At 39.4% G+C, this 14,442-nt stretch overlaps 1 protein-coding gene across 2 annotated transcripts in view; it reads right to left on the reverse strand.

Moving 5' to 3' along the window:
• Positions 1–14,442, reverse strand: part of LOC115256313 (protein ultraspiracle) — a 474,548-nt gene that overhangs the window by 42,312 nt on the left and 417,794 nt on the right. The gene's annotated exons all lie outside the window — the stretch shown is intronic.

Raw genomic sequence — 14,442 nt, forward strand, 5'->3', positions numbered from 1 at the left:
ATCCAGCAGGAGTAGCCTACCCTTATCTCATGTTTTTCTCTTATTAGATCAGGTGTAATAGGGTAAAAGCTCCCTTAAGGACTGTTCATTAAAGAAAGTGGACATCTGTTTACAAATAGTTTAGAGTTAGAACTAAACAAAAAATTGTGAATTTTTGCTCAGTGTGTAAAAACATTGTTCACTTCGGCAACACATTCAAAGAAAACGAAAAAAGTGAGAAATTTTGAGCGATGGGTTGGATTAGCTTAGCGACTAGCGGATAAATTCTGCACAAATGGTGTTCCAAAAAGTTGTCGTTTTGAAAATTGTGTACTAGTATCACTTCCGGTACCGCAATTTTTCAACGCTGAGAAGGGGACAGATGTGCTGGATGATGTAGGGTACATCAGAACCGAAAAAATTGGAAAAAGTTTTAGGTGTGGCAAGCCAATTGTTCGTGCGGCTTAAACAGTACTTCGTATTTCACAACAGGAATAATCAACGGTGGAAATAACATAAAGGAATGCATTAAAAACAACTTCTACCCAGATATCGAAAACATACGGATCCTCCATTGTTTTGGCCGGATCTGGCATCCGCTCATTACGTTTCTTCTACACTAGAGATTCTCAAGACGGAAAAAGTCGATTTTGTCGAAAAATGGCAAAATCCACAAAACTTCCCTGAACTGCGTCCTGTGAAAAGATACTGGACAATAATAAGGCGGCATCTCAAGAAAGATGGAAGAGAAGCAAGCTCTGTTGATTGCTTCAAGAAAATTTGGTCTGCGGCACAACGAAATATTACGGAGAAAGTTGTGCAGAATCTAATGGGAGGTATCAAAAGGAAAGTCCAAGCGTTCCTCAGAAATGCGAAGTAAATGTTCAAACTCACGTGAATTCGGCCACATGTATGTTGATTGTATTAAATAAAAAATAAACTTATGAATTTGTTCGAAAATAAATATTTTCTATTGAAAAACAGGTGTCCACTTTCTTTAATGAACAGTCCTTAGTGGAGGTAGTACCAATAGTGGTGGTAGTGACAATTTAGCACTATTTCGAACAAAAAGCTTGCAAATGACATTTTCAATAGATGCATCATACCTAATTAAAAACATTAATTGAGTTTTATGTTCAGGATTTGCCGAAAAACCTATTTTAAACAATTATTTTCCTTAAATTTTTTGCTCCTTTGAGCCTATAATGGTGGTAGTGTTCTTATAGTGGTGGGTCCCATAAGAATTCAATGAATTGCGCCACTATAGGAACCAAAGTTAAATTTTACCTCCATAATAGGAACCGTGTACCTATAGTTGGTGCAAGTGATTTATTAGAAAAAAAACTGAAATAAACAATGGTTTTTACATTTTTCCTAGCAAATTTAAGTGAAAATCTACCGATTAACGTTTTCAGACTTTTTATTTTGTGGTTTTATCAATTTTTTAAAATTATTTTACTACAAGGAAGGAGCTACTAATAGCCACCATTATTGGTACATTTACCCTTCGGTGCATCATACATCAAAAAGATGAAATAGAAATCATCCTAACATCAAAGATGGTATCTAACATTGTGTCAACTCAATTTGCAACTCTAAATACGAACGTCATGTCCCACCCTCAAGCATACATCGAATTCAATTGTAGTTTTACTAGCTCAAAACGGTGTTATTCCAGTTCAGAGAGCTGATGCTATTTTTATCCTGCTGCTTCAAATGCAATCGAACGGTACTTGTATTTCGCAGATGTCAAGCGCAACACACCGCCGAAGGGTGGGGTTTTTCAAAGAGCTCTCTAACTTCTTCCATTTCAAAAGATTCCAAACAATCGCATTCAACCAGTTGCGTCAGTAAGTTTCGTCCCAACCCGACCCAACCCAACCCAAGGACCATGCAGTAGAGGGACAGACGCGACTGGGAATGCAATGCGGCTGGCTAGCTGTGCAACGGGGAACCTTGCAAGAGTCCTTGAGAACATCAACAAGGAGAGCAACTCAATCGAGAAAAAATTGACTAAGGTCATGAAGGTTGTTTGGGATCGATAAAAAGTATGTGCATGTACTACTGCTGCTGCTGCTGCTGTTGAGGTTGCTGCTGCGCCCTGCGTTTATGTAATTTTATATGAATAAACGATACATAGGTGCTGCTGGGGAAGAGAGCAACTGCAACTCAGAAGCGAGCAGCCATTTACTCCAATACACACGAGCAAACAGTAGTGGAGAAAGCATTTCTCTGCCGATTCGGATGACGAAGGGACATGGACGATGGTGCATCCGCGGTGGGGTTACTCTATATACTCGCTCGCTTTGGCATCGTATTTAGTGTAGGTAGGGAATTTTGGCTATAGAGACCGAAAGCGTAAATTTGATGAATAGAAGATATTTACTATAAAGGGGGATTTGGCGCATGCTTATCGTGCTATTGCTGTTATGAATTGGTTTAGAGGACGAGAACGGTAGGAGGAAGGGGCAATCGTCATTGTCGTCACTTTGGATTTCGTTTTCATGACATTCTGCAAGCAGTAATGTGTGATCATTGTTGTGTCAGTCAGTCAAAAAAGTATGTTGATTCATAAAAAAAATATTTTTTTCGGTAATGTTTTGGATACCGAAACTTTCTACAAAATTGACATAACATTAGTGGCCATTCATAAACCACGTAGACTTTTTGTGGGGACCGAGGGGCGGCGCTGGCCAAAGTCTAAGCTCCATACAAATTTACATTTTTTTAATAATCTGGAAGTTTTATCTCTTTTTTTTTTAATCTTCAACCACTTCACCTAATTCAAAGCTCATTTGTCCATTAGGGCACTGCGTGAGCGATGGCTCTTGTTCCTTTTCCAGTCCGGTTGGGGGTTCATTATGAGTTGCCGTTAGCCGATATCCAAGTTTCCGGGTCCATTAGAGCATATGTTCAGAAGAGGGTCAGGTGTCAGCCGCTCTCGGGGGTAGAGCAACTGACGAAAAATTGCAAGCTCCGGGGCTGGGATCGAACCTATGACCATCCATTTATGAAGTGAACATGCAGTCACTACGCCACGGGCCCCGGCATTTTCAAATTTTTGTATGGACAAAAGTCTACGAGGGGGAGAGGGGGGTCTGAGATTGCCAAATTCGTATCTACGTGGTTTATGAACAGCCCCTTACTAACTACAACACTATAAAAAGAGAGCAGGCCGTTAGGTCGAAAGGGTCGTTAGGCCGAACCGTTTGTTAGGCCGAACAGAATGTCATTATACTTGTATATTGATTTTATAATTATACAGGGTGTTAGGTTCATGAGTGCAAACTTTTTGAAGGGTGATAGAGGACCATAAATGGTTAAAAAAAATTGTTCCACGCATATGGCCAAATCTCAACCGTTACGTAGTTATTGAACTTTCCATGGCTATAACTTGAAAATGTTTTAATTTGTTTTTGTCGATTATCTTTGAAACATGCGTAATAAATTAAAATTCTTTCTTTAGCAAAGTTGTGGCCCCTGTTCCACTCTACAATTCGTCCTTTGACACCAAACTTCTAGCTCTTAGGGGCTGTCCATAAACCACGTGGTCATTTTTTTGGGACTTTTCAACCCCCCCCCCCCCCCCCGCGTGGTCATTAGTCCATACAAAATTTTTTATTTGTCCATACAAAATGGTCATTGGCCGAACCCCCCCCCACCCCCCCCTCATGATCACGTGGTTTATGGACAGCCCCTTATCGTTTCTTTGCAATTTCGATTTAAATGTGCGGCACAGTGCGCAAAAACGTGCTAACCATGACAGTCGCAAATTTATGATATGAAATGCGATGTTTAAATCGAAATTACACGAAAACGATAAGAGGTAGAAGTTTGATGTCAAAGAACGAATTGTAGAATGGAACGGGCCACAACTTTGCCTGAGAAAGAATTTTAAATTATTACGCATTTTTCAAAAATAATTGACGAAAACAAATTAAAACACACTATTTTTGAGCTATTTGCTCTAGAAAACTTAGTTATTTAACTAAACCAATCGATCCAAAGATGCCGTTTGATAGAAAATTCAATAATCTTTCGAATAAGGGTAAAAAAACTGCGATAACTTTGACCATTTTCAAGTTATAGGCAGTTAAAGCAATAAGAGTCAAAAACATGGGAAGTTCAATAACTACGTAACGGATGAGATTTGACCATATGCGTAGAACATGTTTTTCATCATTTATGGTCCTCTATCACCCTTTAACAAGTTTTCTCTCAGGAACCTAACACCCTGTATATTGCACAAACCGAAAAATAGGATAGGTAATCAAACCTAGTGAGCTTGAGCTTGAGCTTGACTGACCGCCCGTGGATGCTACTCCATATCGCCAGACCAGCTACACTCACACAAGGAACCAATGAGATATCTTCCGGGGCTAGCAGGCATCTTCAGTGTGTGAGTGTTGATGTGGTATGGTTGGCAATGGGTTCACATATTGGTGCGTGGATGCCAGGCGTAAGTTGATAGATAAGTGTATTTATTACGCTGAAGATATTGAGGCACAGTTCGCTTGATTGCATAACTCGTAGGTTGACACTGTGCTAGGTAAGTTGGAAGAAGGGAAACGGCTTTTTCAATCAATTTCTGTTCTAGCGATGGCTATGAACTTATGAATATCCGTGAATTGTATTTGTAGAGAAGAGAAATAATTAAAGAGATAAAAATACACAAAATAGGAGAAAAGGGACGGGCCATGGATTGAATCCAGGACCTTCTGAATATGAATCAGAAGCGGTAGCCACTAGACCACCCAGCCCGTCAGGATAGGTAATCAAACCCAATGAACAAGAGAATTGTCGACATCGTTTGGTGACTGTAGGAAAAAAATAATTTGTTGATTCATAATACAACATCTTGAAAAAGGCTACAAGAAACAAAGAGTTACGATAAACAGGCACAACCACAACTATCGACAGTATAAATAAATTCAATCCAGAAAAAATCTTCGAATGCGTGTAATCAGCTTCGCACCTTTTGGGCCCGCCCTATTTTGCTTATCCTTTGACAGATACACGTATTTTAACTACCACTTGTAATTTTCCTCAGTGTCAGTTATACAGAGTACGAAACTGATTACACTCATTCGAAGAGGGTATTCTGCTTAGAGGGTTCGAAAAGTCGGTACAAGACCAGAAAAATTGCAAGACTAAATATGGAATATAGGCTCGGTGTACCAGTTATGGCTATAGTACCTCAAATTCGCCAAAGAAATGTTCAACCTTTAACAATACAAATCAACAAGAAAAAAATGTGAACAAAAGATCACGTTCACAAATGATGGTTGCACTCATTCATACTACTAATTATACTACAAGACTTAGTAATAGTGATAATTTCAAAACAGTGTATTTTTTCCTTGTTAATTGTTATCAATATCTCTGAACTGTTCTAATATTTCTTATGATTTTTTCTTACTACAATAAACTCATTTATTTTTTTTTCAAAAGAACTAGTCGAGTTTTTGTAAACATTAAAGGATTATCAAAAAAATTTTTGGCGGTTTTATCATGAAGTGCACAAGCACATTCTCGGCATATCTCTTGGAAAACTTACACAATTTACGTAAGACATTCATTACAATTCCCTCGAAAAAAGTTAGCCTAATGGTTGTTGTTAACAGTGATTGTTGTGAAGATTTTCTGCCGGAAAGTTGGTTTTGAACGAGTTTACTACAACTAGTCCAGCGCAATTCCCGGCACCAGTGCCGAACTTTCAGCAAAATCAAATGGGAAATTACTTCGGCACCCTTCTTTGTGCTGCCGAAGTGCAATCGTCTGCGTGTAATAATTGTTATTAGCATTTCTGCGGCTTCAGAGTGATCTGTAGGTGCCCAAGTAGTTCGAAACCCTATTCAATTCATCTAGAGATTCATTTCAGATAATTTTCCGCGAATTTCTTCAAAATTTGTCCATGAATTTCTACAGAAAATCCACCAGAATTTTTAGCAGAAATTGCTCTAAAGGAACCTCTAGAAATGTCATCAAGAATTGTTCAAAAAAAACTCTCCATGCTTAAGAAATTCCTCCGAACAGTATTCAGAAATTCGGGGTTTCTTTCAATCTAGGGACTTCACACATTCTTGCAGCGATTGTTTTTCTTTTTCAGAAAATCAACAGTTCAGAATTCGTTTAAAAAATTTTCCAGGGATTTCTTCAACAAATCCCCAAGTATATACTATAGTATTGCTTTAGAAATATTTTTTTAGGTATGTCTTAACTTCCTCGCTAAATTTCCAAAGAGTTTTCATAGCAAACTTTCTATGCATTCTTTTTAAAGTGGCTATAAAAATTCATTAAAAAGTCCATAAAGGACGTAATGCAAAAATTATACATTGTCATCCAATGCAATCCAAGGATTTTTTAGATATTCCGCTTTCAAAATTCTGTCAAATTTCGTCAAGGCTTCCTTTGAATCTCCTAGAATTTTTAACTTTTTTCAAGAATTCGTTTTTTATGGAATCCATCAGAAATCTTATGACATTTTTTTTAGAAAACCCTCCATGAATTCCTTCAAAAAGCTCTCCAACTCCAAAGATGTCTTAGATATATCCTAAAGGGTTTCTTCAGTATTTCGTTCAGAAATCCCTACAGCGGTTTCTTAAAAAAAATCTCCAAGGAATTCCTTCAGTAACACGTACAGATTTTTTTACGAACTCCTCAAGAGATGTCATCAGGAATTTCTCCAGGGATTCTATTGAAAATAACCACAGTAATGTCTCCAGAAATTCATTCATCTTTTTTCAGTGATTTCAGCAGGTATTCCTCCTGAGATTCCTGCAGAAATTCATACATACATACATACCCTGCATGTATTTCCTCAGAAAATGCTCCAGGATTTCTTTCAAGAATACTTTCGGGAATTTTTGCTCGGATTCGTAAAGAAATTCAGAATTGTCTTAATAACTAATGCTTAAAAACTTCCACAGAAACTCCTTTGGAGTTTTTTTTTCTGGGAATATTTACAGAAGCTAAGTGTTTCTCCAGATATTCTTCCAGGGATTTCCTTAAAAATACATTCACGAATTTCTCCGGGAACTGTTTTAAAATATCATTCATAAAGGAATTTCTTCAGGAATTAAAAATAATAATAATAATTCATGCAAGAATCTCACCATGGGGTATTCCTCCAAGAATTTCTCCATCAACTCCTTCTAGATTTTCTTTTGGGAATTTTCCAGGGATTCTTCCAGATATTGCTGCAGGGATTTTTTTAAGAATATCTCCAGGGATTTGAACAGGATTTACACACAACATCCATTACCAAAATCTTCCAAGCATTCCTTAAGAAATTCCTCCACGGTTTCGTTCTAAAACTTTTTCAGGAATTGCTTCAGAAATAACTACTGCTTGCAATATAATGCAGCAATATAATGTTTTGCATCAAATTAGTCACATATTTCTGTATTAAATAAAATAAACAATTATCGGAAGGCCTTCTGAAGTGCAGTATGCGATGACTTGTTTGAAAGCATTCGTAAGCGATGCTACATACTCATCTCTAGCTAAACAGTTGCGGATCTTCGTCACAACTGTCTTTATTGCCGTCCTACGCATAATTATCCCAACGTCGTCGGTTTTCACAGCTTCCCTTATTTTCTCATCAATCTGCTGCACGTTCACAGTTCCTTTCACACCGAGAGCGAGAGAAACAACCAACCAACGCTAGATTTATAAGCAAGGCGTGCTTATTGGCTGCATTTGGTCTGGTGATAAGAGAGTGTGCTTGAAGTTAATCAATGGTGGCAGCAGCGGTACGCCGCTGCTGAGACCATCTACTATCCATGACCAGCGTCAAGCTTTTTCGAGTTATCATCAGCGATGCGCGGACACTGGGACTGGGCCACGCCGTTCGCAGGTGCTTCTCGTCAGTAGATAATAACCACCCACCGCGCTGTTCGAATCAAAACAACAATGTGTTTCCTTCATTGTTGTTTTCACTTTTCTTGACGAACAATACCGGTTCGGTTCGGTAGCAAGCAACGATCCATTGCGAAGTGGAGATGTTTGCCATTTTTTCATTCTACATCATTATTAGTAGGTACCACGCGCCGCGCTGCCGACAAGGAGCCACCCAGCACATCTCGTCGCTTCTTCTCCTTTTCACCGATGGAATGCTGTTTTCATTACATGACTGGTACTGTGTGCGGGGGTGCCCTCAAGCGTCGTTGCAGTCAGGCCCAGGCGTCGGTTACATAGATTCATAGCAGTACAACGGAGCTGAAAAAATAGAGCAGCTTGACGTGGTAGAGCAGCCTGCTTGGAGAAGCCTATTTTGTTTGAATGGAAGATGATTGGCCTTGAACCTAGGTCTAGGCTGCACTTTTAACGCTTATTTACTTTTAGGCAGTTTGAATGTTGCTTGTTCCGGGTAAGAAGCCCTGTTATCGTGTGGGGTGTTTTGTTTTGATTCCCGGTACAGTCCAGGGTATTTTCGTAATGTAAACTCATTCACGCATTCCATGGGCATAACTTATTTTCAAAAACGACTGTTTTGACAAAGAAAGCTCTCAGTTGAAAACTGTGAAAGTGCTGATTGAACTCAAAACTGAGAATATAGCGCTAAAAAGAAGGTAAGTACTCCGTGGAAAATAAATATGCACATGAGGGGATACACCGTGGCCATTTACAATATTGATACATACTAACTATTTACAATACAGAGAAGTAACAAATGTTATAAAACTCCAGAGTTGAGAGACCAACTGATTCACTTTGGTAAGCGTAACCTAATATTGGAAGATAGAAAAATCCATACCTGCAACGAGAATAAATTAAAAAATAATATATTAATGTTATTGTTCGATCCGATTAAGTCTAAAAATATGGCAAATAATTATATTTTATTGGTTTCATATTAAGTTATGTCTTATGACATTATATTGCAAATATAATACAATACGTTATACACATTGTTAATGTTAATCTAAAACCATTTTACTGCACTTAAAGCTGCTATATAAAGCATGCCACGGTTGCTAAGATAAATTTGTCTTAGACGTTTCGTGGCGTAAACAACAAGTTACGATTCTGACTCAGAAAAAAAAAATCGTCAGCTTTTGAACTTAGGAAAATTTGGCAAGCTTTTCATGGGTGGTTTGACTCAATTCAACATGTGGGGTTCGCGTGCGGAGGAAAATGTTCTGATTTATGACTTAATGACGGCACGGTGGCAGCCCTCTTGGAGGTCCTTTCGGGATTCCACAATAAATCCTTCGTAGTTTCTCCACAAACTTGTTCCAGGACTTCTCCAAGAGTTTCTTGTGGAATTCTCAGAAAGTTCTTGATGAATTTCTTCTGGGGGTTAATTAAGGATTCTTTCAGAATCTTTTTATGAAATTGCTAATTTCTTCTGAGATTCCTATAACGTTCCAACTGAGATGCTCCAGAAATCCATGTATGTACTTCATAAGAAATGCCATAAATAAAAACAGCAGGATTTTTTAACACCCTTTAATAAACACTTGGAGGATGTTCATTAGAAATATCTGAAAACATTCCAAAATGAACTTCTGGAGGAACTCTAAACGGAACTTTTGAAGGAAACCAAAAACGGATTCCTAGATGAATCCTGGAAAGAGTTCCTGAGGAAATGCCGGAAACTGCTAAAAGAATTTAAGAACTTCCCGAAGAACCATAGCAAGAGTTCTCAGAAGAAATTCCCGATTTTTTTTAAGTATAAAGAATCCTAGAAGGATCTCTTGAAAGAATCCCGGAGAAGTTTTAAGCGGAATACTGAAAGAAGTTCGTGCAGGATTGCTGGAAGGATCTCAGAAAGAAATCCCAGAAAAAGCTCCGGAAGGAATCTCGCACTAGATCTCGCATGATATTCGTGGAAGGAATCCCAAACGGCATTTTGGAAGCAGTTTCTGTAAGAACCTTGGAAGGAATTCCTGGAGCAATTCACGAGAATTGCTGTAGCCTGTAGGAATCCGGGAAGAAATCCTGGGCGAAATTGCTGGAATTTTTCCAGGCATATTTTCCAGGATTACCTTCTAAAATCGAAGAAAAAAAAACTTCTGAAGACATTTCAAAAGAAACTATTAGAATAATCTAGGATGGAGGGAGAGACGAACCAGCCAAGGGCTGAAAGTCTCTTTAATAAAGACAAATCAATCAATCAATAGGATGGAGGATTCCCGGATCTCCTTAAGAAATTTCGGAAGAAATCCCTTGAAGTCCCAGAAGGAAACCTGAAAGGAGTTCCGGGAGGAACCTTTTAGGAATCTCAAATAGCATACCAGAAGGGTAATCCTAAAAGGATTTCCTTGAGGATTCCCTGAATCAATTTCTAGATTGTTCGGATAGGTGGTAGGGTTCCTTAGAGCAGCTTTTCTCAGTGAGCAGCTTAAAGCTAAAATGATATATTCAGTTAATATATGAAGAAAATACAAATTGCTCAACTTACATCTAGTTTCCCGTTATCGGAACTTATCCGAAGCAAAATTCTGTCGATCTCAATTGCAGTTTAAGCAAATACCCTAAGGTGGTTCTGTAGATGAATAAACGACCCTGTTTTAGTAGCGATCTGGTGTCATTCAAAAAGGAATCGACTCAATTTACCTCCTAATTCATCAAGACGCACTTAAGGTGTAATCTATAGCTTACTGTTCCCCTCGAGAGTGCCGGTCTATCCTAATTGTGGAAAAGTTCTCACAGAAATGGTTATGTTCAGCCAGTAACATTTGGAATTTAGTATTTCTTACCAACTACTTTTTGTTTGAACTCAAATTGGCACTTTCTTCGACGCACGAATAGGTTTGATTACAAACTCAGTTGGTCACAATATTCAATAAGTAAGAAATTTCAACAATTCAAATAGATTTACAAATTTCAATTAAATTCAACAGCATTTGCCACGATAGAAATTCTAGCATGTTTTCGCATATTCGTTCGTTGTCAAATTTAGCTGACGCATTGTCTGACGTTTCTCGATTGTCAGGGAACGCCTGTCATCGAGGTCCTCGTCGGGTGTAGCAGTGGTGCCAGAACATAGATAAAAAAAATCGGAAGGAATTGTAAAGGAACTCCAGAAGTAATCTCAGAAGGCTTTTCTTAAGAAATCCATTGGAAAATCCGAGGAATCCTGGGAAGAACTCTTGAAAGAATGTTAGAAAAAACTCCTGGAAGAACCCCAGAGGGAACTTCTTAAGAAATCCTAAATAGACCCTCGGAAGAATCTTAGCTTAGCTTTTAGACTGACTGTACATGTCAATGATTGCTACTCCGAGATTGATCTGAAGTGGTATTAATTGCACTGGGATCCAACTGAATAAGGGGCTGGGACACTCCACTTTTTCTCAAAGTGCAATTGAAGCAGCTCATACATGTTTTATCAATACCAGCGCTGGCTAAGTCCCTACAGTCAGTTGGGAAGGGATAGAACCCAGGACCTTCTGCATACCAATCAGAAGCGCTAGCCACTAGACCACCAAGCAGGTTGGTCCTTTCCTTGCAACTTTTACAGCACAGTCTCAATCTATCATATAACTCCTATAAGTTATGCAACCACGTGAACTGTTTCTCCTTCAGAGTAATCATCACACACTATATCACCTTCATACACCCCCTATCCATGGATCACATCATAGATCCAAGGTGATTCCTAGATCACAACTCACCCTACTAACAAATATCATACCATCTGTGCTGGTTGTGGGGATGCAGAGGTGCTCTCGGTTTTTAGTAGCAACAACCAGCACACTCTAAAATTCCTTTCCCTACCCAACTGACTATAAGAACGTGGCCGGCGCCGTTATTGATCAAAAAATGTATGAGCTGCTCAAATTGCACTTTGAGAATAAGTGGAGTGTCCCAGCCCTTATTCACTTGGATCTCAGTGCAATTGATACCAGCTCAGCTCAATCACGGAGGAGCAACCATTGACATATATAAATAGTCAGATTTGATCGTTTTGATCGAATACCAGGCGCGTTTTCGTGAGGGGCGATCAACGACGGATCAGATGTTCACGCTGCGGCAGATTCTCCATAAATTTCGGGAGTGCAACTTGCAGACCCATCATCTGTTCATTGATTTCAAGGCGGTGTACGATTCAGTGAAGAGAAATGAGTTATGGCAGATTATGATCAAACATGGTTTTCCGGCAAAGCTGATTAGATTGATTCGTGCGACGCTTGACGGTTCGAAATCAAATGGGTTGCGGATGAAATTTCGTCATCGTTCGTAACCTTAGACGGGCTGAAACAGGACGATGCTCTTTCGAACTTACTGTTCAACATAGCGCTGGAAGGAGCGATAAGGAGAGCTGGTGTGCAAAGGAGCGGAACCATTGTCACGAAGTCGCATATGCTCCTGGGCTTCGCGGATGATATCGACATCATCAGGATCGACCGTCGAGCCGTGGAAGAGGCGTTCATACCTTTTAAAAGGGAGACTGCGAAGATTGGACTAACGATTAACACCACAAAGACCAAGCACATGATTGCTGGTGGTCAACGTTGGTCTGGCCGTGGTAGTGGGGCTAGGTGGTGAAAAGTTTGATGTTGTGGACGAATTTGTTTCTCTTGGTACTCTAGGAACGATAATGATGTTACCCGCGAGGTGAAAAGACGGATTGCAGCTGAAAATCGGGCCTTTTTTGGTCTGCGAAACCAGCTGAAGTCCCGTAGGCTGCAAACGTAGACAAAACTTGTGTTGTACAAGAGTCTGATTCTTCCGGTCGCTTTATATGGTCATGAATCGTGGACGTTGAGAGAAGCTGATCGGAGAACCTTTGGAGTCTTCGAACAATACTCGGCGGTAAACTAGAGGACGGCATCTGGCGGCGTCGCATGAACCACGAATTGTACCAAGAACATAAAGAGATGGATATAGTGAAGCGAATAAAACACGGCAGACTGCGGTGGGTTGGGCACGTTGCTCGTATGCCGGAGGAACGACAAGCTAAAACCATATTCAGCAGAGAACCAGGAAGGAGTCGTCGGCTTCGTAGTAGGCCGCGCACACGGTGTTTTTTTGCAGTTGAGGAGGACCTAAGGGCTCTAAACGTTCAGAGTGACTGGAAGCGATTGGCCCAGGACCGAGACCAGTGGAGGCGCATGCTTCATTCAGCGTAGATTCACCTCTACAAGTTGTAGTCCATCAAGTATCAAGTATATAGGCAAGCAGTGCACTGACCAAAGTTTAACAAACATACTCGTATAACTATCAAATTTGGATCATTTGAACAAATCTTACATTCTCGAATAAGTGAGAATGAATAATTTTTAGCGTGGCTCAAAATACCACATGCCAAAAAGTTCGATGGGCCCCCTTTTCATTTCGTTCTATATGACGCCACGATGCTCTGGTCAAATTTTCAGCTAAATCCGTTAACATTAGGGCGGTGTTAAACTCGTTTGAAGTTTGTATGGGAGTTTATATGGGAAAACATCGTTTTTAGCATTTATATAGAATCGTTTTTAGCAATTACATAGAACTATAGTCTTACATGTGCCGAAAAACTTTGTCGAAGACCGCAAAGTCATTCGAATCTTGTAAGAAAAGATATTACATGCAGACCTTTTGGTGATGCTTAACATTTAACATGTAAAGGAATAACAACAGCAATAAAATCTCATTGAATGGGCCCGTACTGTCTAGGCTATAGCTTTTCTCACAAGTGTCTGACCACGTTGTGGTCTTCGACAAAGTTTTTCGGCATATCCCAGGCTATATTTCAATAGGATCGATTACGTGTTTAAAGGAAAATTAGAACCCCTCAAAAGAAAACTGCAAAAAACAATGTTTTCCCATATAAACTCCCATACAAACTTCAAAGGAGTTTAGCACCGCCCTAATGTTAACGGATTCAGCTGAAAATTTGACCAGAGCATCGTGGCGTCATATAGAACAAAATGAGAAGAGGGCCTATCGAACTTTTTGACATGTGGTTTGCCATACAAGCTTGAGCCACCCTAATAATTTGTTACACATCTATAGTTCGATGGGAATTATGGTATTTGTGTATGAGTTACCTAAGAACAGTAAAACTCCAAAAGTGTTACGACAAATGTATTCTTGTTTTCATTTATCAAACCATCTAAGCGCTGTCCATAAACTACGTAGGGGGCTGTCCATTAATTACGTAAGGGTTTATGGGGGGGTTCGAGAAGTCTTACGTGCCATCCAAAAATTTTTGGGTTCTCATACAAAAAATCTTACAAGGGGGGGGGGGGGGGGAGGTGGTATCGAAAAATCTCAAAAATCCCCTTACGTAATAAATGGACAGCCCCTAGACTAATTTTTGACCATCTCAGAAACCCCTCTCCTCCCGCGTAGAATTTTATTCATACACAGTTTTCGTAGACTTTGGCCTGACCCTTCCGGAGTCATAAAATTATGCATCAAAACATGGGTTATTAAAAATTGACAATTCAGTAACAAATTTTGAAAACGCCGTATAATCAATGCTACACCATTGATTATACGCCGTTTTCAAAATTTGTTACTGAATTGATT

This window comes from Aedes albopictus, chromosome 3 (genome assembly GCF_035046485.1).
Source record: "Aedes albopictus strain Foshan chromosome 3, AalbF5, whole genome shotgun sequence".
In the NCBI taxonomy this organism is placed as follows: Eukaryota; Metazoa; Arthropoda; class Insecta; order Diptera; family Culicidae; genus Aedes; species Aedes albopictus.